Genomic DNA, 26000 nt, shown 5'->3' on the forward strand with positions numbered 1-26000 from the left:
ATAAGTGGAGACATTCACCCAAACCCAGACCCCCAGAATACCTCCTCACCACCCCATCAAATACAAGATATAACCAATCTATCATGAAAAAGTTCTGAAATACTAATCCTAAATCTAGACCTGTGAAGCATAGTCAACAAAGTTCAAGAATTACACGCCACCCTATGCCATTATAACCCTGATATTACTGTTTTAATGGAAACCTGGTTAAAAGCACACATTACTAGCAACAGAATTACACCACCTGGTTACAACATTATTAGAGCAGACAGGAAGGTAAAAATAGGTGAAGGGGTAGAGATTTTTATTTTATTTATTTTACATTTGTTGACCGGGCTAGTCCAACTGGATACATGTCCATTTTCAGTAGAGGCTGGGGGATATAAGCTCCATTAAGCTAATAGACTGCAAAAGAAATACCCATGATAATAACAAATTACAAAAAGGTACACCACAATAATATATTAACAAAAAAGCAATTTACATGAGTATCTGAATACAAGATGTGTTGGCATTATTAAAAGAGAATAAAAAGTAATTAAAGAGGTAAGAGTAATGGTGAATGTGGAAGAGAGGTGAAGAAGAGAGTACAGGCAGGGTGGAATGGGTGGGGAGGAGTGTCAGGAGTGATTTGTGACAGACGGGTACCAGTAAGAGTGAAAGGGAAGGTCTACAAGAGGGTAGTGAGACCATCTATGTTATATGGGTTGGAGACAGTGACATTGACAAAAAGGCAGAAGTCAGAGCTGGATGTGGCAGAGTTAAAGATGTTAAGATTTGCACTCTGTGTGACTAGGATGGATAGGATTAGGAATCAGTATATTAGAGGGTCAGCTCATGTCGGACAGTTTGGAGACAATGCAAGAGAGACAAGATTGCATTGGTTTGGACATGTGCTGAGGAGGGATGATGGGTATATTGGGAAAAAGATGCTAAGGATGGTAATGCCAGGTAAGAGGAAAAGAGGAAGGCCTAAGATAAGGTTTATGGACGTGGTGAGAGAGGACATGCAGGCGGTTGGTGTGACAGAGCAAGATGCAGAGGATAGGAAGAAATGGAAAGAGATGATCCGCTGTGGTGACCCCCAACGGGAAAAGCCGAAAGAGGATGATGATGAAAGAGGTAATAAAAAAAATATTTCACACAGTAGAGAGCTTAATACTTGTCACAGAGAAGGCTAGCAAGTAATATCATATTCTGAGAGATAACTAAGAACACTATAGTTAACATGATTTTAAGTAGCTCTCAAATTCTACGGTCCAAGTGAAAAAGTAGCAAATATATGCATGGTAGGTAGCTTTCAAATTCTACAGTCCAAGGAAAAGTAGCAAATATATACATGGTAGAGGAGTTATTTTGAGGGTTTGTACTCAGGGATAGTTTCCCAGGAAGACTAGGCTAGAAACAGCATTCAGTAAGCTAGTGGCCCCACTATCTGAGGTTTAGAGAGGTATGCACAGAGGCCAGAAAAAGACATGGAAAGAAGGAGGTTATTAGTCAGGGTGAGTACATGGGCATAGCCATTGAGTTTCAAGGAATGTTTTTAGTTGCTTCTTGAAAAGTGCTGTTGAAGAAAGAGAGGATAGCTCACTGGGAAGCCTGTTCCAAATTTTTCCCACAGAGTTAGAAAAAAGACAGTCACCTGATTTATTGTTGGCTTTATGGGTGGCAACTAGTAATTTATTAGCTGAGCGTAGGGTTGTGAGATTTTTGTATGGGATGATAAGGCTGCAGAGTATTGGAGTATTGCTGGGATGATGCAAAATGTTTTGGGTGATAGTAAGTTGCTGAAGTAGAAGCTGATTTTGCAGTTCCAGCCATCCTAGCTGTTTTTGACAATGGTGGGTTCTAAATGGGGAGCCAGTGGCAAATCTGGCAATGTTATAATAAGAGGTTGCCAGTTTATTGAGGTTACTTTTGGATAGATAGTATAAATGGGGGAGGCATATAGGAGGGTAGAAATAAGATGAGTGTGGGCGCTGGTAGTTCTAGCTAAAGGAGTAAGGAAAGGTTTAATCCTGTAAAGGGAACCTAGTTTTCTATTAACTGATATAATGGTTAAGTTAATGTGTGAATCGAAGTTAAGGTTGTGGTCAATTGTTACACCTAAAAGTTTATTGGTTGGATCAGGTGCTATGAGAGTGCCATTATTGGATGCAACTGTGATATCGATAGGAGAAAACTTCTGTGTTGGAGTGAGGCAGTGGTACAGATTAATGTGGAATCATCTGCATATTGTATGCATGTGGCTTGAGGAAGGTAAGCATTTAGATCATTAATGAAGAAAGAGAAAAAGGAGAGGTCCCAGGATAGAGCCTTGATGGACACCAAGGGTAATAGGGAGGTGAGTGGATACGTTATTGTTCCAGAGGACTGCTTGTCGTCTATTTTCTAGATAGGACTTGAACCACTGCACTGCCTGTGTGTCTAATGAAAGTGATTTAAGTATATTTATAAGTAACTGATGGTTAACCATATCGAAGGCTTTAGAGAGGTCAATAAGGAGCGCAGAGGAAAGCAGGTTGTTATTACGATTTTTATTAATGAAGTCAGAAAAGGATAAGAGTGCAGTTGTAGTACTATGGAATGGCCTAAAGCCAAGGAGTTCGGTTGCATTACCGCCATTATGTAGTGGGATAATATGGGAGATTTTCCGGCGAGATGGGATGGAACCTTCAGTCATGGTTCTATTGATTAGGACGGAAATGGAGTAGGCAAGCACTCTAGCTGCACTTTGCAGGTATTCAGCTGGTAGCAGGTCAGCTGAGGGTGTAAATGGTTTAAGTTTTTGAAGTAGTGTATAGATGAGGGATGTTGGAACTGGTTGTAACTGAAATTTAGGAGGTAATCTAGTTGAGGAGGGAGGCAAAATTGAGCTAACAGGTGGTAGGGTATTTGCTAGAGATTGTATGGTTTCAGTAAAAAAGTTATTGAAAGCATCAGCAATCTGGATGGGAGAGCTATGAGAGAAACCAGAAGGGGTAGGTGTCTTAAACTGTCCTGGGTATAGGAGTCTATTAATACCCAACCAGAAACTTTGTGGTTTCTGTTGATGGGTTTGCTGGAGTTTAAAGTAAAAGTTTTTTTTATCAAGCAGTATTGATTTTTTAGTGGTATTTCTCAGCTGTTTAAAGTTTTGATGATCAGTTGGGTTTTTAGAAGTTCTCCATTTGGCCCAGATTTTGTTTCTCAGTAACATTTTAAGCCTAGTCTCTTTTGTGAGCCAAGGAGCAGTTTTGCTCCTAGTTCTGACAGTGCGAGTGGGGGCATGTTATTATAGGATTTGCAAGAATTTAGAGTTAAAGTATGACACTGCTTCATTGAGAAGGAGGTGTTTTAGGGGTGACCAATCACAAGCTTTAAGTTCTACTTGGAAGCTTTCTGGGTTAAATTTTTTGTTGTTCCGGGTAGTTCTAAAGATGGTTTGGTTGAGAGTAAAGGTCTTTTGTCTAATTATATAAGTAAGTGAGTGGTCACTAATGTCATCAGGAAGGATACCTGATTTATATGAGTGGGCATGATTGTTTACTAATATCCAGTCTAAGGTTCTTTATTTGTTACTAGGTTTATGGATTCTGGTGGGGGTGGTGACTGTTTGGGAAAAGCCATATAGGTTTATATGGGTAGTTGGGTTATCAGAAATACAGCTATTCCAGTCAATATTAAAATCAGCGAGCACTATGGTTTATTGTGGGAAGGACAGAGAGAGCCAGCAGAGGGTATTTTTCAGGGTTGTAATATTATTGTCTGGAGGAAGGTAGGAGCAAATTATGTATATAGATTTGCTGGCATTAATCTGAAGCTTAGAAATAAGGATTTCAACATTACTAGGTGAGGGTAGTTGCACATCTAATGAAGTAACCTGTAACTCAGATTTGTACATTATTGCCACACCTCCACCCTTTTTGGTTATACGGTCTACTCTCAAAATATTACAAAACGGGTGGGGTGATTTCATTGTCCTGGGTCACTGGTTTGAGCCATGTTTCTGTTAGACATAGGATGTCAAATGAATGTATGGCTAACAGTGCATGTAGCTGGCTAATTTTATTGTTTAGGCTACGTATATTGAGATGAGCTATAAGGAGAGAATTGGGGGTGCTAGTGGGGGTATGAAGGATGGAGGGATGTAATAGTTGGGGGTCTGTGGTGATGTTGATGTTTGGGCCCTGGTTTGGATGGATGTCACCATGTAGTAGAAGGTGTTGTTGAAGACTGTATGCAAGTTTTAGGAATTTACAGAAAATGCTATGATACTTCCTGGCTTGGAGATATAATTTAAGAGCAGGCTCACACTTTTACCACAAAGCCTAAACATAGATAACCTCAAAAAAAGAAATCCTACCTACTAAACTTCATCTTAACCAAAACAAATTCATACCCATTATAGCTACCTATGTCCCACCCACAAATAGCACCTCCACTGCAGAGCACATCATCCAGTCTATATTAAATTCCATAGTCCAAGAAACTATCACTATGGGTGACTTTAATATACCCTGGACAAGTTGTAATTCACATAACCCTAGCAATCACATCAACCTCTATGGCTTCCCATAACTCATTCTACATGGATAGATAAAAACTACAACTGTCAATCTATACTGGATTGGACACTAACCAACAAACCTCAGAATTATCAGATTAGTGGCTGCTTACCTAACAGCCTTAGTGACCATATGCCAACGTATCTATTGAGAAAACAACATCAATACTGTCAAGCTTACCACCTTCCACAAATCTGCAGTAAAAAAACTTTAACCCCCAAGATTTAATCAATACCATAAAAATGTAACTGGTAGCTACTAAAAAACCTGCCCCTTGATGCTGCAGTAGATTATTTCAACAGTACCTTCCTTGAAATTCTAAACAAATTGCCTCACCCAGGTCAGTTCGTATAAAGGCCACATACAAACCATGGCTAACTAATGACACCAGAATGCTCCTTCGGAAAAGAGACAAAGCTTGGCAAACATGGCTCACCTGTAAAACCAAATCAACCACATCACATTCCAGCAAATTAGAAGCAAGGCTAAACACCAAATCATCCTAGATAAAAAGAACGTCTACTATAACCTGCAACATAAACACCAGCATAACCCCCAAACATTTTGGAATACCATTAATGCCGTTCTCCACCCAGGACATTCCACTACCCCTTCCCCCAACTTACCACACTCTCCTACCAAGTTTGCAGAAGAATTCAATAAATACTTCACTGACAGCGTACTATCTCTAATTAAAGGTAATTCCACAGAACCACCACTAGCCTCCAAACCTTTCAGTTTTAACTCCAACTCCTTCTCCTTTCAGCCTGTTCCCACAGCTAACATTAAGAAACTACTGAAAAAACTCAAACCCTCTTCAATAGCAGCTGACAAGTTACCAGCCGAACATTTAAAACTTGCAACTGAAACCATATCTTATCCAGTGTTGATCCTTATTAACAGGTCCATTGCAGAACAATATGTCCCAGCAATATGGAAAATCACACACATTGTCCCCTTACACAAAGGCGGAAATTCCACAGAGCTGACCAACTACAGATTGATCGCTACTCTCTCTCCACTATCTAAACTCCTCAAAAGAGGTATCCACTCCCAAATGATTCATTATCTTACCTTCAACAACATGCTAGCAACATGTCAACATGATTTTAGGCCCCATTATAGTACCACAGCTGCACTCGTCAGTTTCAACAATACCATCAACCAACTCAGAAACAATGGTAAAATAGTCTCTGTTGTCTTTCTAGACATGTCCAAAGCCTTGTTACAGTCTCCCACCCCAAACTATTTAATACACTCTCCAAATTGGTCCTCAGCCCCTCAGTATTTCAGTGGTTCTGAAGCTATCTACAGGAGCACCAGCAATCTGTAACATGGCTTAATGTCCTATCCCCCCCCTCTTCCCGTCACACTAGGAGTACCACAAGGCTGAATTCTTGGCCCACTACTCCTTGCTATTTTTACAAACAACCTCCATAGTGCTATCCCACTTGCTTCAATATCCACTATCCAATATGCAGATGACACAACACTTATATGTGCTGCTAATAACCTGCAACACCTCCATAATATAACCCAAAAATCATTCTCAGATACAGAGCTATAGCTTTCTAACCATCAGCTCATACTCAACCCCAATAAAACAAAACTCATGATCTTCCAACTCACAAGACCCACCCCCCAGCACCTTCTACATTACTAGGAATAATACTAAAATTAATGCCGATACACAAACAAAACTTGTAGGAGTAAGAATACATACCAACCTAAGATTTGATCTACATATAGCACAAACAATTAAGAAAGTTTACAAAAAATGGGTACTCTTTACAGAAATAAAAAGTATCTAACTTAACACCTTTATGGTTGCCATTGCTAGAACCCATCTTCTATCAACACTTCTGTATGCTTCCCCAATGAAACTTGAAATATGCTACAATAAAATAGCTCAATTTGCAACTGACTGCCCACATCATACCCACCACTGTCACTCCTTAAGAAATATCTTCTGGTTAGAACTCACACAGCTTCTATCCTATAACCAATTAACCTTAGCACACAAACAAGTATATCAACCTGAAAAAAACCCTGCCCTTGTAAATATTCTTCAGTCCCATACCACAAATCGAAGTATTCGTTCAACAAACAAAGCTCTACGACAAGTGTCCAAATCCACTAATACGGCAGGGGACTCACTATTTTCTCATCATATAGCAACAGGGTAAAATTCACCACGTCACAGCATCAGAACCAACACAAATACCAACCAATTCAAACAGATTCTTAAAAATTATCTTAATGAGACCTGGCTTTATTCCTGTACTACTCCAGGGTAACTAGTTTTAATAGCTTCTGGCCATACTTTTTTTCTCTTCCCTGACCACCTCATAATCTGTGCTCTCTCTGTCATATCTAGATAATCTCTAACCTAATCATTTTTTATCCAATTTCCCCCCTACAAACCCTTCCTCAGCTTACTTTGAGAAACTACAGTGTCTACACTACAATAAGGAATTATATCAGATGATTGTATAATACAAATGTCAGCTACAATAGCATAAAATGTAATTTCTGGTGTACTGTATGTCTTCTATATTTTTTGTATAATTTCTTGTATGAGTTTTAAATATTTTTTGTATAAGTTTTGTATAATCTCTATATGTGGAGCTTTTCTTCTCTGGCCTCTGCTGAAAATGGGCATTACCCCAGTCGGACTTTCCCAGTAAACAAATGTAAAATAAATCAATACAACAAATAATAAATGTTTCAGTTATACTGGGTTAGAGTAGCAATAAAGGTCTTTGTTAAATTTTGTTGTATTAAGTATTTGGTTATAAATTATGTTTTTGGATTGGGTAATGTAGTTTCTGATCATATCGGTAAGAAGGCGGTCACTTATTGTGTCTGGCGGACATCCACATGTTTGACTTGTATCTGGTTTGTCGGTAAGGATTCAAATTAAAGTTGACTGTCTGTTCGACTTTTAATTAATTCTAGTAGGGATGTAATAATTTGTGTAAAGCCGCACAAGTTAATTGATTGTGAGGGACTGCTATTGTGGATCAGTTGCTACTCTACGTTACGGTCACCTAGTATAATTTTTTGTAGATAATGGCAACACCCCCAACACATTTATTTTTCTGCTCTAGCATGATTATTTTGTCTAAAAGTTGTCTCAGAAGATTAAACAGCTGTTAATGAGCTGTTTCTTGTGGTTCAGTAGTGTAAGGTTTGATTCTCTCAGCCTTCATTGACCAACTGTGTGACTGTGAGCAAGTCTCTTAAACAGACACAGCTGCTGGGCAGAGTCTGAAAAAGGTCCATGGAGATTAGTGTTCTACCCCATTAAAACAAATACAACTACAATATCAAATCCAGGGAGACGACTCCATTAACTATGATATTTTTCTTTAACCAGGTTTCAGTAGTGACTAGTATATTATAAGAATAATCAGCTGGATATGCGTGAATGTCTTGGATTTTGTTACATATACTTCTATCGTTCATGTTTAGGAGCAGGAGTTTGGATTCAGAGATAGATGAGGAAGTAGATTTAACAGCTGAAATGAGCAGATGGTTCAGACTGAATGCCCTCTGATTCACGCCTGCACATTAATATACTAGAGATTAAGGCAATTCTTCTTACATTGCTAGCCTTTCAGGCTTCTCTTGCTCAATGTATGATTGCCATTCCACTTAGATAACATGAGAAAGGTTTGGTATATCAACACACAAGACGAAATGTATTCCTACTCCAAATGTTGAGAAGTGCTGAAGGTATGGGAAAAAGCCATTCAATGCAGTCACTTTCTGCTGGTAAATTACATGCCAGAGGCCCAGAGCGGCAAGTACTTTATTGAACAAACTAAGTCACTGTCTCCTAAGGTCAGACAAGTAGTGTCTCAGTCCTTCTGTGACTTCTAATCTGTACCACATGTGGGACAAGCCATGCTGTGCCTTGTTTTCTTCCAAAACTAATGCTAAATGCAACACTATTTTTATTCAACCCTCTTCTAAGAGAATGCCCAGAACTCCTTTATGCTTTTAATCATTTTATCCAGAAAGCCAGAAAAGTAAAGGTGATTATCACAGCTCTTTCTTGGCCTTGGCAGTCTTGGTTTCCACTACTGACATTTCATGTGCAGGATAATCTCTTAGAATAAGTGCCACAAGAACTCTTCTTGCTCTTACACTTGACTGTCATTTCCATATGTTACAATAATTCTTCATTCTCTTCTCAAGTAGTTAAATCATTTCTTCATATCAGAAACCAGACACTCATGAGACATGCAGGGATAAGTAGAAATGCTTCTCTTTATAAGCCATTGGTAGAGGACTAAGCTCCTTCTCAGCCCCTTTCTCATATTTTTGACTATTTTTCTGAGATTTTTAATGTAAGACTGAGCTACTCATTTCTTAAAGTAAATCTTGCATCTATCTCTGATTTTTTGCAGAATTGCAGACCTCTCCTTACTGTAGCCTATACAATATTTTAGGTAGTAAAGCATTATGGCCTCATCCTTGCATGATTTCATGGTAGGGATTTCCAGTTCCATGATAAACAAAATTCAGTGGGCCGCCCTCATCAAGAAAGTAACAAGCAAAAAGAGCACACTTTCTGCATTAAAAACTGTATAATTTGGTGTTGCATATGTTAAAGAGGTTATGGCCAACTCAAAAGGTTTGTTATTTACACTTGATTCAGAATGTGACCAATACACTTAAATGAATAAACTCAGATTCTGCATAAAATAAAGAAGTAGATTCTTTGCCTGGAGTCCAAATCAAAATTATTCCCTCCTGTTTTTGGTCCCTCAAAACAAAATGGGAGGTACAGAGCAGTTCTAGACTTGAGCTTGTTGAACAATTACATTTGAATGCTCACCTCAGGATAGTCATCCACCCCCCAGCCTCCTGCTGTTGAAGGACAGGTTTTAGTTGCACTTGACAGGCGAGTTGAATATTTACAGGGCCATCAGGACTGTAAAGAAACAACACATGTTGTGATTTTCCCTAGAACATTTTCACCTGTAATATACAGCTTTCACTTCAGGCTGTCCTGGACACCCAGGGTTTTTACCAGATGTCTGTCACTGCAAGAACAGCCATACAATTCAGAAATGTTACTGTTAAGATTATGTAATTAATTCCCATTGTGAAAGCTTCTAATAGCAGGTCCTAAAATTTTTCAGCCGTGTGTTCATTATGCAAATTTTTCACCAACACACTATATATGGTACTGTTGCATATCTATGCTTTGCTACACATGTAACTTCTTACCTGTGCATTGTGATGCCAAAAGATTAGTAATGTAAACTCTGTACTGTACTGTATTGCATATCTCTGCTTTCATACATGTATTCTTGATTATTTTATGTTAAATTAGAATACTTTGTAATACTTCGCAATACACCGTGGAGCTTTTCTCCCTGGGCCTCTACTGAAAATGAGTTTCTGACCCAGTGGACTTTCCCAGTCAACAAATGTCAATTAATAAATAATATTTAACTATAATAGCCCAAACCTTCCTGGGAAAGTGCTTCCCTGACTCTAGTCTTTAGGTGTCTCCATTAGCTAGGTTAAGTCTATCTTCCATTCTGACAGATCTAGATTATATTAGCAATCGTGGACTTCAAGATGAGTTAGGCCTTTCTGATATTGGACAGAATGCTGGTACTGCAGGCCTTGTGAGATGGACTTTGAGGTGCAGAATTCAGGTTTGCACTCTAAGTCTTCTTATCCTCATGGCAGATGGTATTTTTATGGCATTTCTACTAAGGCTGAATGTCAGAGCATTGTATTGACTGTTTAGAAGTCAAGGATTTCTGATTTCTCATCCTAGGATCTTCTTCCAGTTTACATCTCTGTCATTATTCACTGAACTGTATCTGTCTCAGGCAAATCCACTGGAGGAGTGGGGGCACTTTTTTTGACCCCATTACAAAACAGTGTTCGACAGAACAGACTTTCTTTTTGGCAGTGGGAAAGCTCCATCAAGATTTAGTTCTCCACTGTAGAGATTTTCTTATTGGTGCTGGGTAGATTGGGAGATATTTGAGCTTCTGGTGATAAAGAGTTGTGGGCCCCCTCTGGAGAAAGATCTTCACATAACCTACAGTTACGGATGGCTCTTTATTGTCCCCAGGATCTTGGGAACATCATAGATCTCACTTTTTTTTGGTGCTAAGGTATGCCAATAAGGGTATCACATGGTACCTTTACAAATGAGGGAATGGAAAGAAAGACCATCTCCCTCTGCAGGAATGCTTTGAGAGTCTGGTATTGAACCCTGAACCACTGGGATTCATCTCCTGATGGTCCTTGTCTCATGTGAAGAGAATATTGATATATGCCCACATTCATTGATCATCCTTCTTGGTGGGATGCCAGAGGGGAAACTTGCTCCAAAGGTGAAATCTATGTGGTAATGTTGTAGTTCCTTGGATATGTTCCATTTATCAGAACCATGAGGAAATAGAGGCTGTAGTTGTCTTAGTCCTATTATGATCCAAACTCTATGTTTATGTATTCCTCCACTTTGGATGTTGCTCTAACCTGTTAACCAATGTAAAGGTAGGCAAACCCCTCACTAATGCTGATCACACTATGGTAGCCTTCCAGGACTGAATATCTAGTCTCCTGGTCCCTTAGGTTGGACTCCTCCCTCCTCTAGTCTTGTCCAGCAATTTTATCACTGGTTCTATTGAAAGACCTTCTAATTCCAGCATACCTGCGACTGTGTCAGATAGATTCCATATACACTAGTGTTCTAAAACAAGATGAGAAACCTGTAGGTAATAGGCTACTCTAAGTGGTTTGCTAAATGCATTGTTTGTTATGAAGAAATCCACATGGGCATCTCTAAACTGATTACTGTACATTTCATAAGATATGTTTCTGCATCTGGTGCTTGTTTGCACAACAAGCATTTGCTCTTTGACCACTTATTCAACAGTTTATGCTTCTATAAGGCAATGTAGCCTGTGCTTTGATATTCTAGGCAGAAGCTCATCTTGTTAACTGGTTTTCTACCATATCTTCTGATTGACTACCAACCGTTTGCCTGTCTGCAACTTTCCCAAACATTTTTTTACAATACTTAGGATATTACCACTGGTTGTTTGAACCCATTCTTGATATCCACATAATTAAGACAGCTCTGCTATATGCACTTAGCATATCCAAATATCTTAAAAAGAGATTTCTGAAATGGACTGTATTTTATATGTAACTTTCATGCCTTCATTTCAACATGGTTGTGCTGAGGTACTTTACAAATTCTTTAATACTGCTGACAAGTTCAAGAAATGATATGGATTATGGTGTTCCTTTGTTTGTCTTGTTTGTTTTTCAAACTATTAATTATAAAGGCATTACATCTAACTGGGGATCAGTTCTGGATGTTCAGCAGTGAACATGACCCTTTACCCTGGTTTGGAAATGCCAGTGATAGACTCAGAGAATATCATTCCTGCAACTAATAATGCCACTGATTTTTTTGTAATCTAAGCTGAATTCATTATGAAAAGTCTGCTTGATCTTTAGATCTGATCTGTACTCATACCACAAAAGTATAATGCTGCATTATGAATGTAGATAAACAATGATTTCACTTATGACAGAATAAAGTAAGTTTGAAAAGCAAAGTATAAAATCTACACATTTTTGTCAAATTCATGATATTATTGAAAGAAATTGTTTTATTTGTTTCTTAACTTAGCAAATAAAACTGTCTAAGAACTCCTTTTAGCCATGACATGGACACAGGCAACCACCATATAATACTTAGACTGTGGGCGAAATTAACTTACAGTTCATTTCTACAAAAGTGTAAAATATTGTGAAGGAGCAAGATCAGTACTAAACACAGTAACATGAACATGTTCCATAATGTAAGTATAGATATCACAAAATAACCCACAACAAAATAATCATTCAAATAAGTCATACAAAATTATTTTGTTAAGCGTAAAATAGTATGAAACTTGCTAGGAGTATTACTAAAACTGATTTTTAAAAAAATAATAATGAAGCAAACCAGAGAAGTTAATGCTCAGCAAAACGAATCAAACTCTTTAAAGCTGTAGTGCATATTTAAAAACATTCATAACCTAGACAGTTCAAATAAAGACTATCATATAATCACTAGTGTATCTCCCTGGATTCTGTGTGGTTCTTGATGTCTCCCCTCCTACAAGACCTCGAAATCTGCTCCAAAACCCTAAACATCAAGAACCACACAGAATCCAGGGAGATACACTGGATCATTAAGTTCAGGGCTGACATGCCACCTGGTCTTAATGGGAAGGTCCCTACTAAAATCTAGGAGATTGAGGAACAAGAAATGAATATGAGTCTGGCTTTAATACAGATGTCCTTAGTGATTATATGATAGTCTTTATTTGAACTGTCTAGGTTATGAATGTTTTTAAATATTTTATATTATTACACAAAACTGATTTTTAGACAAAAATAGGGAAGAATGACCACATGTTTTCATATTGATCACTGGTGCTGTAGCCTTCTCTATATGGGTTATAGCCTGGTAAGGATATAACAGCTGGCCAGCTCTCATAGCTTCAAGATTACCTTCCATGTACCCAAACTGTTACTCAGCTCAAATTGAGCTGAAGAAAATGAGTCATTTCTCCACTTTTGTGCCTTAAAGACTGTGCCCTTTTTAGGCTTTTACAGATCGATGGTCGGATAATGCTTTCCATTTCTGGGCATACAAAGTTCCCTTTGAGGATAAAATTTCTGCTTTTTAAATTTATGGCATAAACTGAACTTTTTCTATGAAATTAATAATTTTAAGTTTGAAGAAGGTGTTTTGCAGACTGTCACATGACTTTTAGTAACTTTTATGGGGAATGCAACTTTACACTTTTGTGGACAAAAGTGTTAAAACTAAGTTAAAAGTATTATTTTGATATTGATATATTCATAGCTGTGTTTTATTTTTGGGGGCTAGAGCAAGTTCTTGAAGTGCATTTTACTGTGTTTTTCATGGAACAATGACTTTTTAATAATCTGTTTTACTGTCTGCTGCTGCCAGGCCTTCCTGGGAATCGGGCATCTTTTGCAGCATTATGATGGAACAACCTACCAGTTCCTCAATTCTTTCTCCTTCCAGCCACAAAAAGGAAAAAAAAAGAAATATAAAGCAGTCTTTACCATTTCAGCAAGGTACTAACATGTCTCAACCTCAGCCAAGTGATTCTACTGTGGATATTTCTTGTTCCTCAGACCACTTATCTTTTTTCCTGGCTCCCTTTGGTGTAGTCCCTATAGCCCCCATGGACCAGATATGTCCTCTGTGCTATTGCAGCACTCCTGGTGGGCAAGGGAGAACCAATCCTGTGAGTCTTGGAAAAAGTTTCATGGAATACCTATCTGACTAGCCAGATTGTAATGACAGTTCATACGGAAGCCATATGGAAGTTTTTTCCTTCAAAACTGGGTTTGCTTCATTAGAAATTCTTATCAAAAATAAGCAAGATGTTGCTACACACTGAGTAACAGCTTAACTTCAGCACTCCTAGTGTGAAAACATAAACTCAGAAAAGACAGCCAGTAAACTTGCCTTTTTTGGTTAAATTTCAGTAACTGGCTAGTAAGTGCATTGGTGGGATGCCAGCAAAAAAGAAATTCAGAGAACCTGAAAGAAAATCAAAAAGAAAAGGTGATTAGAAAACACTTACTGGGAAGAATTCTGTAGCTGTTCAGCAAAAAGCAGTGCAAGCTCCAGCTTTGGTACAAGACATGACTTCCAGTAACCTACAGGGAAAAATAAGTCAGATGTACTCTGAGCTGATTAAATTAAATAGAACACTGAAGGAGTATATCAACTCAAGTAACAAAAGGCTGGAAAAAATGGATGAAGCTTTACATAGAGTCAGGTGAGGCTGAAATGAAGAAAATGCTGGCTGCATAAGAGTCTGCTCCAGAAGAGATGTTTCAAAAAATAATAGAATTGGAAGACAGATAATGCAAGGAAAACCTTAGATTTTCTGCTGCACTAGAGAAACTGGAAGGAGCAAACTGTATTAATTTTATGAAAGCACAAATAAGTAACTGGACTGGTATTCCATAGTAGGAGTTGTTAAATGAAAGGGCATATTGTGTGTATGCTCCGAACCTGGCCATGAGAAAGCAACCTAGAAGTTTAATAGTAAAAATGCAAACCTACCAACAGAAGGGGTTGATTCTAACAAAACTGTGGCAGAATGACAAAGTACTAAAAGTGGGAGACAGTAGAGTGGTTGTGGAAAATGATTGCTCACTGTACACCAGGCAGAAGAGGAGTACATTTATTCCACTAATCTTTGAATATCGAGAAGCAGGCATGAGTTTCAATCTGCTGTACCCAGCCATCATCAGAATATTCTGACATTTTTGTTATGGTCTCAATGCTTAATAATCTTATTTTATACACTATGCATGTCAACTGCTAAGTAAATATGTTATAATATTTCATGTAACTTTTGGAGTTTTTCTCCCTGGGCCTCTGCGGAAAATGGGTGCCTAGCTCAGTCAGGCACTTCCAGTAAACAAATGTAAAATAAATAAAATAAGCAAATATTCTTTCCTGGAGTGACAAAATCATTTTTTGAGGCAGGATATGCTAAAGAGGAAACACCAAAATTTGTACAACAAAAAAGTGAGCCGCAAAATAGAAGATTTTTCTTCTTGTTCTTCTGGTAATAAAGTGACATTGTGCATATGAAAACTTTCCCAGTGTTTCAATGGAAAGTGCTTAAGAGACAGAAAAAAGCACAAGAGTTGACTTGAAGAACCGACAATAGGTTGGAAAGGAAGCGGAGACTAGATTTGGGAGATGGAGATAAGCAGCAATAAAACCAGCAACATGAAATTCTCATATAACTGTGGGATTACAAAGCATTACTAATATTTGTGAAACATGACAGAACAAGAAAATCTGACAATATTGGACTTTTTTGACTTTGCTATATGTGTAGGGGACTCTAAAGCACATGCCCCACTTCATGTCATTAAATGTCTGAAGGAACACTTAGGAGAAGGGAACAAGAAGAAAAGAATTAACTAAGTAAAAAAAATTTGTTCTTAACAGCAATATTTTTTACAGTGCAGGATATCTGCATGGTATAATGTAAAGCTGTCTCAGTTATTTTTAAGTGTAATGGGGATAGTAAACTAAACAGGTGCCCCTGTTTGTCCTTTTCCCTTCCTCCTTGTTCAGTTAAAAAAAAAAAAAAGAAAAGTCTAGTTAAAAAAGTAAGCTACAAGAAAAGAAATGATGTGCTTTTTTTCTCATTCTTGCAAATGGGAATGACTGGATTAAGGCCCTTGGCTTGATCTAGTAATAAGTTTTAACAGAAACTGAAAAATAAAAAGGAACATTGACTATAATAAAGCTTCCTTCTAGCAAATAAATAAATGCTTGCAGAAGCAATTCGGCTTCTGGTTCTCATTGTCATGGAGATAATTTGATAAAGAGTAATAAAAACAGAACACTCATTTCTCTTAATAGCTTTCTTACAATGGCTAGGAGATAATGTTTTCTGAAAGCATTTAAGTGTTTTCCAATTCTGGGACAGCAATAAAGATAAGACAAAACTAGACAGCACTTAGTAGACGCACAGGCTGTGCCATGTGTCTTAGCGTGGATAATGTTCCTTTTTGATTAACCCAAGTTTGTGAGTGTAGCTGTCAGTTTGGGATACTTTTTCCTATTAAAAAGGTAAAACTTCAGTATATGAAGATGTGTGTAGTTTTGTGTATCGGTATTACGTTAATAGGTTTTTGGGGTATATCGGGGGTATATTTTTGAGAGCTTTCTGTGATGCCCCTGCACTGGCCCAGTAATCAAGGAGCCTCAATCCTCACTACTGGCAACAGTGAGGGATGTACACCTTGGGAGGATGACAAGTACACACACAGTAAAGTGAAATTTCCCTTAAGAGCACACAGAGATCACAGTCAATCTGGGAATGGTTTCTCCCTCTTTCTCCAGCTGCCCAATAATACTCCCCACTGGCACAGCTATAGGGTTAAGATCACAGCTGAGTGGTCAAGCCAAAACCTCCAGCACACTCTCTGTCTATCGAGTGCTTCATATCCCCTACCTAAGTAGCTGACACACACACACACACTTTGAGATTTGATTTATATACAAACACATACACACACCTGGGAAATGATGGCACAGGTTTACTAGCTATGCCCATTCTACCCAGACTATATGGTAGTTGTTATGGCCACCAACCAACTATTTATCATCTACTATAAGGCCCTTACAAAGGGTGTCCAATCCTACTGTGTAATGTTACTATTATCCAAATGGTAGTGTTGACCAAGACTTGCAAGGCTATTTAGGAGTGGCCTGTGCAGTGTCACCAAATACATATGCAAGTACTCCAAGAGCTTAAATATGTCTCACAAATATCAGTCACAAAGATAGGTTTAACTATATTTAACAATAAATAATAAAAGAACAAGACAATACTCAGAAAACATACACAGTTACTTCAGAGTTCAAAATTACAGGAAATATTTTAAAACAACATTGCAGGACAGTCTCAAATAAATACAAAGAATATCCAAACTAATCCTTACTATATTCCTATCTATATCTAAAAGAGATACTATGCCCTAAATAACTTACTTACAGAGCAAGTGCAGCTGTTGATGATGAGTGGATGTTTCTAGGTCAAAGACAAAATACAAGATGCACAGCCTCTCTCTGACAGAGTTCTTAAATTAATATCAAACATTACTGCTGGGTTAGATTGGATGACATCACTCTGTCACCTGTCTTCAGTTCCCAGGATAAACAAAAACTTAACATGCCTTTGTTTAAAATACATATCTCTCAGATGTGCAGCTGCTAGGAAGTCATAAAGCAATAAAACACTTTACATTTTAAAACTAGTAATTACTTTTCTCCACGACAACAGAAAAACTTCTAGCTCTAGACATCCTGTCTCCTTGCTGCATTAACTAACTTTTATAGCACATTGTAAAGCACTTAATTTCAACTTATTTTCTTGATATTTTGCAAGTTAATCCTTTTATGTTCTAGTTTCTACTGTTAAAACATACATTTGCACAGATATATAGTTTATATGCATTTCTGTTCTAAGTCAGAAGGGTATGCTGTGGTTACATCTTAGCTCAGTACATAACATACAGTTATGTATAAATCATATCAATATTCACAAATGACATAGAATTATTTGCAGAATTCAAGATAGCTGGGCTGGCAGTGTCACAATTTCAATAAAACAAAAAAGTTGTACAAGATGTGACATAGGCTCAAATAGATAGGACAAGAAATAACTGTATAAAAGGTCAACCAGCCAGACATTAGTCTGTAGATGTAATGCAAAAGCTGAAACTAGATACAATAAAAAAGCTGCTACAAATAAAAGGTGGGAATAACTTTTAACATAATGACCCTTTATATACCAAGTTTAAATGTTAATGGTCTCACAGATATATATATATATATATATATATATATATATATATATGAAAGAGTAGTGAACTACATTAAAAGATGTAGAGTGCAAATAGTTATGCTACAAGAGACACATTTGGAAAGAACTGAACATGTCAATTTGATAAAGAAAGATTTTCAGGATGTTAATTCCGCAGAGTATCTGAGACAAAGGAAAACAGAATACTTAAATTGCAAGAGGAGCTCCAATAGTATTAGAAGAGGATACAAAAAACTAATATTGGTTGATTTGTGGTACTAAGGGACTACTGGCAAGGAAGGAGGATTATACAATGACCCCCCCCCATTAATATTTAAAAACGTGCATGCTGATTGGTCAGCGTGCACGTTGTAAATCAGAGTTATAGTAATGGAAAAAGGTCAGGTCGCCCGGACTTTTTCCATTACTATAACTTTTTTTACAGCAACGGAGAATGCAAGATCTCCATTGCTTCACACTGCCTCGCTAAGTTAAACTCCTTTAACACAGTGAGACAGTTTGTAAAAAGCAACGGAGATCTTGCTTTCTCCGTTGCTTTTTTCAAGACTGTCTCTCTATGTTAAATGGGTTTAACATAGCGAGACAGCTTTAAAAAAAGCAACGGAGATTCTCCAGTGCTTTTTTTAAAGCTGTCTCACTATGTAAAACCCATTTATCATAGAAAGTTTGTAAAAAGCAACGGAGATCATGCTTTCTCCATTCCTTTTGCCCACAGCTCTGATGTGCTGCGTAGGCATATGCATGCGCAGTACATCAGAACTACCGCAGAATACCAGACAGCTGCGGAAGGGCAGCAAGGAGGCATTATACAATGACATTATTTAAGAAAAAATATTTTTTTTTTTCTTAAATAATATCATTATATAATAGCAATAACCCACTTCTGGGTGTGGGTAATGCTGGATTTACCAATGGTTTGCTTTGTTTGGCCACTCGGGCTTCGCCCTCGTGACCAAACCACATCAACCGTGGGTAAATCCAGCATTACCCACACCCAGGTGTGGGTTATTACTATATTATACTGGCATGTATTTATATTAAACCTAAAACTGCTGTAATGGAGGTTAAGAAAATTCTGGGAATCCGTTTTCAGCAAGGAATACCACTTATAGGTCAGGACTGGAATTTAATTTGCAGCAGTAAAGATGTGTCTGGAGGGCCCAGAAGGGAAAATATAACAAAGGAAGGTAGATTTTTGAAGACATTTATGAAAATATTTGGCATGGAAGATGTGAATTCAGTAGTAGGAGTTAGTAGTGAATTTACACATTATTCCCCAAGATATAAAAACTGGGCTAAACTAGACAGAATTTACATTTCACAGGAACAAGCACATTTAATTGAAAGTTTTGATACGCCTCCAATAACTATTTCAGATCACGCACCAATAATAACTAAAATAAAAATGCATAACGAAATAAAAATGAGACACTGGCGCTTTCCCACCTATCTGTTGAAGAGAGAAAATTTTATGGAATGGGTAGTGGAAAATTTTCTTCTGAAAATATAGCTAGAGATTGGAAAAAATATAAACTGGAGTTTAAAAATAGAGTGGAACTAAAATAAAGGAAGATGTAGTTAAGAAGTGACAAAAATTATTAAGAGGAACTGACAAATGTTACATTATTGCAGAATAGGGGGAATCTTACAGAACAAGAAGAGGAACAATTGCATAATGTTAAGCAGAATTACCTCGATAATATGCATGAGTTTAGAAAGACTGTAGTTAAGCAACAGTTTTTTTGATAATAATATCTGAGCACAAAAACTTTTAGTGCAATGACTCAGGCAACAGAAAGTAGAAAAGGTTGTCACCAAGCTTAGGGAGCCTATAACAAGCAAGATAAGAGATCCTGCAGAGGTACTAGAAATATTTTGGAAATTTTATGAAAGTCTGTGTAAAGCAGAGAAATATGGAGATCAAGAAAAGATACAAATGGAAATGTTTATGGAAGAATTAAATGTGCCAAGGTTAGAGGTAGATGAGGCTCAGTTACTAACAGGATAGGAGGAGATGAGATAAAAAAAAGTGTGATGTATAAAAAATAAACAGGAAAGCCCCCAGGAATAGATAGCATTCCCGTGAAAGTTTGGAAGCTAGGAGGGAAAAACTGATAAAGATCTGGAAGGTTTTGTTTAACAGTATTTTAAGAAAAGGAGAAGTACCAACATCCTGGAAGAAAGCATTGGCGGCTGTAACACCTGAAGAGGGTCAACACCAATCAGATCCAGCTTCATACAGGCCCATTTCAATCCTAAACCATGATTATAAAGTATTTATAGACTGGAGAAATGAGATTCTGCCATTAAGGGAGACTGCAATTAGGGATACAGATAATAGGCAAGAGGGGTCTGGAATTTATTGGAAAAAATGGCAAAAAAATATCGATATTGTGAGAAAATAATTAGACAGGGAAACTTAGAATGGGAAGAGACCAAGAATTTATTTGGACTGCAGGATATAGATTGCCTTCCCTCTCAAGGACTGATATCATATGCAAAGAGAAAGAAATATGAGGCATCATAAGTGAAAGACTAGCACTGGTAGAGTTTTTAGTAGAATCTAGAACAAAAGCTACTGTTAAAAAAGGAATAATTAGTAGATCATACAAAATATTGCAAGATAACTATAAGAATCAATCAGAAGAGGTTAGAAAGAACTGAGAAGAGAGATTGGATAAGCAATTCACAAAAAAACAATGGGGGTACGTACGTATGTCTACCAAATATGCAACAAAGTTTATAAGATTTAAAATCATTGCTTGGAAGTGTTTACATAGGTATTTTTTTATCCCAGGTAGACTCCAAAGAATTTTTCCTCAGACTGCAAATGTTGGAGGTGTGATGGGGAAGAAAGAGAAACTTGAGAACATATTTTCTAGGAGTGTAATGAGTTGTCAGATTTTAAAGATTTCATGCAGACTGCTCTATCAAGAGATGCTGAGTGAGCAAATTTGTGTAACTAAAGAAATTATTATTTTTGAGTTATGATACAGAGTCAGAATTCCCTAGATATGGGAAGGCCTTGCTGAGTCTAATTATGGTGGCTCCCAAAAGAGAAATTACTAGAAAATGGAAATCAAAGTCTAAACCAGCATTACTAGAGGCGGTAAATATAGTAACAGAGATAAAAACAACTGAAATTGGGATCTTTAGCAAAGGGTAGGAGCAAATTACATAGAAAAAATGAGAATTGTGGGAATAATACATGCAGAAGAGGACTGAGGTTTACAAGAAGGCAGAATTTGAATGAGCTGTGTCATGCTTGACAGACAATGACTGGACTGAGTATAAGTGATGTGTAATACTTGCAACTAAAATTGTGTGACTATGGTTTATGATGTACAATGTTTGCAACTAAAATTATGTCAGTGTGGTTTGTTTTCATTTATGGGTCTATATTAGGACATCAAAACATCTTACATCAACACGGAATAACCGAAACAAAATGCTGAACGGCCAGAACAGCAATTTTTGTAGTTGTAGTATTTCACTATACTATTAATGACAGTGACATATGTTAGGATTTCTTATTTTTATTTCTTGTTCTGTGATGTTTCATTGCCGCATATACCTTGACTTAAATGTTTTCAGCAACAGATGCTGATTTTAAACACTTTTTTTTTCAACATATATCATAACTGCAACAAGAAACATTGAATATTCTTCATGCAGTATTTGCATGTATTTACTCTATTTAAGGTTATTTTTTGGTTATTTAAGGTTTGTGACTTATTTTTTTACTACCTACTATTGGTATCACCTTATATAACATTATAACGTTCCTGCACATGTTCAGAATGAAATATTTTATTTATATTTTTTATTTTTCCATTCTTGATTTTAAGACTTCTATAGTCATCAATTCATACTAAAAGATTATATTACTTAGGTACTGTGTTATATTTTTTGCTTTGGTGATTGCAAACATAGTTTTCTCAATAATCACATCCAATGATGTTTCTACCTCTATAAGACTAAGTAACTCAACGTAATATCCGTAGCATTAACAACAAACTTAGTCAATTGCATGCTCTTTTACAAGTGCATGCATTTGATATCCTTTGCCTTACAGAAACTTGGTTGAAACCTTCTACTCATGACCTAGAAATAACCCCACCTTGATATAACATCCTAACATGCGACCGGACATCCAAAAAGGGTGGGGGTGTAGCCATCTTGTATAAATTTGAACTTCTAGTTTCATCCCATAATGTGTTACTACCCTCAAATACCAATGCAGAAACCCTTACCGTCAAACTCCAAATTAATAAATCTAACTCCTATATAATCTGCTCCTACATTCCCCCCAGGAAATAATATTAACACTCTTAAAAATATTCTTAGTAGCCTTTCCACCCTCCTACCTCAAGAAACTATTGTACTAGGTGACTTTAACAGACTGGACCACATGAAGCTCCTCCAATACTAACACCCACATAAATCTATATGGTTTTACTCAAATAATAAACACCCCCACAAGAATCCACAAACCTAGTAATAAGGAAACTACTCGACTGGATCTTTATAAACAGTCATCCTGAAACTTATACACCAGGAACTCTCCCAGATGACATTAGTGACCATGTTTTAACAAAACAAAAGGTGTACAGTCCTAATAACAATTTTTTAACCTACTGTTCTAAAAAACACTTTCAAGCCGAGAGCTTTCAAAATGAGCTAAAGGCCTGTAACTGGTCACCTCTAAAGCAACTTAAACTGGATGAAGCAGTTTCCTATTTTAATACTAAATTCCTACAAATCCTAAACTGTCATGCCCCACCTCCGCTCTTTCCGAGTTAGGACCAAAATAGCCCCATGGCTCACAAAACAAACCAGAGAAAAGATGTTTCTACAGAACAAAATATGGGCCAAATAGAGAGCCTCTAAGAGCTCTGCAGACCACCTATACTTTAAACAGCTAAGAAATGCTACCAAAAAGGACATTAATTTAGACAAGAAAAACTATTATTCCCACCTTCGACAATCTCACTCAAACAACCCTCAAAAGTTTTGGTCAGGCATCAATAAACTTCTCAAACCAGGACAGGATAAAACTCCACCACCATCCTAAATTCACCATAATAGTCCTATGCAAATAGCTGATGCCTTTAACAATTACTTCACTGAAGCTATTCAAACTCTAGCAAAAACACTATCTCCCATTACCCCCTGTCATTTACAATACACAACAGTTCAGTTCCTTCCATCCATATACAACCTGTGCCAACATCCCTTATCTGCAAACTCCTTCAAAAACTCAAACCTTGCACCCCTTCTGCTGACTGTCTACCAGCAGAATACCTTCAAATAGCTTCCAAAGCCATAGCATATCCCATATCCATCCTTATAAACAGAACAATCACAGAAGGTACCATCCCTTCCATATGGAAAGTCTCCCATATAATCCCCTTACATAAAGGAGGCAAATCCACTGATATCTCTAACTTCCGACCAATTGCATTACTCTCTCCACTAGCCAAAATAATGGAAAAATGTATTCACCATCAACTACTTCAACACCTGCTCCATAATAATTTACTTGCCAACTGCCAACATGGCTTTAGGCCCTTTCGTAGCACTACTACTGCCCTGCTAACTTTTACTGACTGTATAAACAGGAATTGAAACAATAACTCTCTCTCTCCTGCACTATTCATTGACCTATCAAAAGCCTTTGATGTGGTCAACCATAACTTACTTATCAGCGTGCTAAAACCCCAATCTCTTGACCCACAAGCAGTTCTATGGTTTAAATCCTATCTAGAAAATAGACAACAAGCAGTGCTCTGGGACAATAATCTCTCCACACCCCTCCTCGTGAACACTGGAGTCCCTCAAGGCTCTATCCTAAACCTTCTTTTTTCCATTTTTATTAATGATCTCTATACTGTTTTTCCTCAAGCCACCTGTATACAATATGCTGATGACTCTACTTTAATTTGTACTGCTAAGTCATCAACCTCTCTCCAGACCCTTACTCAAACTGTATTCAACTCTGTTGAAAATTGGTTCACCCATCATTGCCTCCTCCTTAACCCCAAAAAAACAAAATTATTACTTTTTACTCCCACCCAAAAGTCACCACAAATCCACTTCACAATTACCTCTAATAATGGAACTAGTATTTCCCCTGATACTACTACACATCTCCTGGGCATAACCATAGATCATAACCTCAGCTATGATGATCATATCAACAATACTATAAAAACTGTCAATAAAAAACTAGGCTCCCTGTATAGAATCAAACCCTTCCTCACACCACTAGCTAGAACCACCATTGCCCAGACACATCTCACTTCTACCCTATTCTATGCTTCTGCCATATATACCAATCTATCAAAGCACAATCTTACAAGCCTGAAACTAGCTATAATAATACAGTCAGATTTGCCACTGGCTCCCCTTTTAGAACACACCACTGTCTCAACCTTAAACAACTCAGATGGTCAGAACTACAAAACCAAGTACTATATAATCAACTTGTGATAACACAAAAAATTATTTATCACCCAAATAATACCCCTATCCTCCCTAACCTGATCTCCCCATACAAAAATCTTACAACACTACACTCAGCTAATAAGCTACTAATTTCCAAGATTAAATCTAATAATAAAGCTGGGGACTCACTTTTTACCAATGTTGTGGGCAGAATCTGGAACAAGCTTCCTAGAACACTCATCTCTCTCATCTACACCACTCTTCAAGAAACATCTCAAAGAACATCTAAAAATACATTGGCTTTGTCCCTGCTCTAAGCCTGACTGAATCATACTTTTCCTCTTATTTCTCTTCTTGCTATACCCCTTCCTCCTGGGCTACGGCCCCTCTGCAGGCTTAATCAATAGAAGCTAGCTTTATACTTGCCCTTCTGTTTTCCTGCCTTTTTTCTTTCTCCATCTTTGACTTAATGAATGATAATTTTAAAATATTTGATGAAAAGAATACACAATAACAGTTCTGTGGTAGAGGAAAACTCCGCTCGACTACAGGACGCCAAATATTAACAAAAAATGGATGAATGTAAATTCCAAAATTGAAGTGGATGAATCCAAAACAAAAGTTGGTGAATCCAATAAATTCTTTTATTTATTATAACCAGTTAAGCGCTTTCGGCTGTACCCCAGCCTTCATCAGAACAACTGAAACACATAAGCAACGTGGTATTTATACACACCCATATCCAATTAACAGCTTCTCATAGAATTTAATTAGATGGTGATCATAATAAAAATGTTAAAATAGGCCAAATATTTTAAAAGACACAATACTCAAAAATATGTAAACATTCCCCTACACTAATAAAACACTGGATTTATAAAACTATGACTATAAATGTGTATGTATGTATATGTATAAATAAATGAATAAAAATAAAATAAAATATATATTCAAAAACTCACAAAAGTTATATATGTATCTCTCTACAACTCATGGAATATAACATCCACCTGCACAAGTGTTGTGGAAGGTCGACATAGAACAAAAATCTGTGTAATGTCTGGAATGTAAAGTGAATAAAAAGAATAAAAACTTGAGTGAACCTCAGCTGGTCCCTCTGATACATATAAGTTTCCATGTAAGATGTACCAAATATTTTAAATAATATATATACATATATGTATGTAAATCATCCTACCATAACAGCAATATTCTAAATGAGAATTACTCTAAAGCTAAGAAGGGTTTTAGGATGCTTATAAGAATGACAGAGCATATGTATGGCCAAGACAGAAGAATATGGTCACACACAATAGGCATCCACTTAGGAGAAAGGAAGCAAACAAATCAGACAAGGAAGAAAATTTTCAGGGGGGAAGGTTTTATCCGGCATGGAGGGACACAAAACCAAGGTATTGAACACATGTGAGTCACACAACATCCCTCTAGTTGAGAACCCTACACTGTCAGTTATCTGTGATTTTCCCCAACACTATGGGAATTTGACGACATCACATGATCATGATACCCATCCTAGGATCATTACACATGATGGGTTCAAGGT

At 37.2% G+C, this 26000-nt stretch overlaps 1 protein-coding gene across 6 annotated transcripts in view; it reads right to left on the reverse strand.

The window, feature by feature from the left end:
• The window catches only part of ALDH3B1 (aldehyde dehydrogenase 3 family member B1), a 1341938-nt gene that overhangs the window by 604971 nt on the left and 710967 nt on the right, over positions 1–26000 (reverse strand). The window contains exon 1 of one of the 6 annotated variants that reach the window (XM_044084083.1): positions 9394–9416. The exons of the other annotated variants lie outside the window; for them this stretch is intronic. The gene's annotated coding sequence lies outside the window, so the exon portion shown is untranslated. Of the gene's footprint in view, positions 1–9393; positions 9417–26000 lie in introns of those variants that run through there. 6 annotated transcript variants of the gene reach the window in all.

Source organism: Protopterus annectens, chromosome 9.part0, assembly GCF_019279795.1.
Source record: "Protopterus annectens isolate FY-2018-M chromosome 9.part0, PAN1.0, whole genome shotgun sequence".
Classification (NCBI taxonomy): Eukaryota; Metazoa; Chordata; order Ceratodontiformes; family Protopteridae; genus Protopterus; species Protopterus annectens.